The sequence below is a fragment of the Mastomys coucha genome, chromosome X (assembly GCF_008632895.1).
Source record: "Mastomys coucha isolate ucsf_1 chromosome X, UCSF_Mcou_1, whole genome shotgun sequence".
Taxonomy (NCBI): domain Eukaryota; kingdom Metazoa; phylum Chordata; class Mammalia; order Rodentia; family Muridae; genus Mastomys; species Mastomys coucha.
In genome coordinates, this window is record NC_045030.1 from 127882901 (window position 1) to 127883388 (window position 488).

Consider the following 488-nt stretch of genomic DNA (forward strand, 5'->3'; position numbering starts at 1 on the left):
GTGTGTGTGTGTGTGTGTGTGTGTGTACCTACACGCACGTGCACATGAGAGTATGTCGTCTCCTCGAGAAGAGTCTGTCACACGACACTACCATAAGAATCAAATAATTCAACTCTGTCGTCAGTCGCTGGTGTATTTTTCTCCTGCCTATCTTGGATTATTAGTAGTGATAAACGTTAAGTTTTTATTTGATATATTATGATTTCATTTCTTATGTCCCCTATTTTATCAGCATCTATCTTTATTAAATGACTCTCATCCAAATCTTCAACTGATATATTCCCTTCATCCTCCTGTTTATGTGAATTGTGTCTGAAGCCACTGATAATTTTTAGTTTTCAATAGTTTTATTTATTTTGTGTGTAAGAATGTTTTGCCTGAATCAAAAACAACCCTGAGATTCTACCTCACAATAGTCAGAATGGCTAGGATAAAAAACTCAGGTGACAGCAGATACTGGAGAGGATGTGGAGAAAGAGGAACACTCC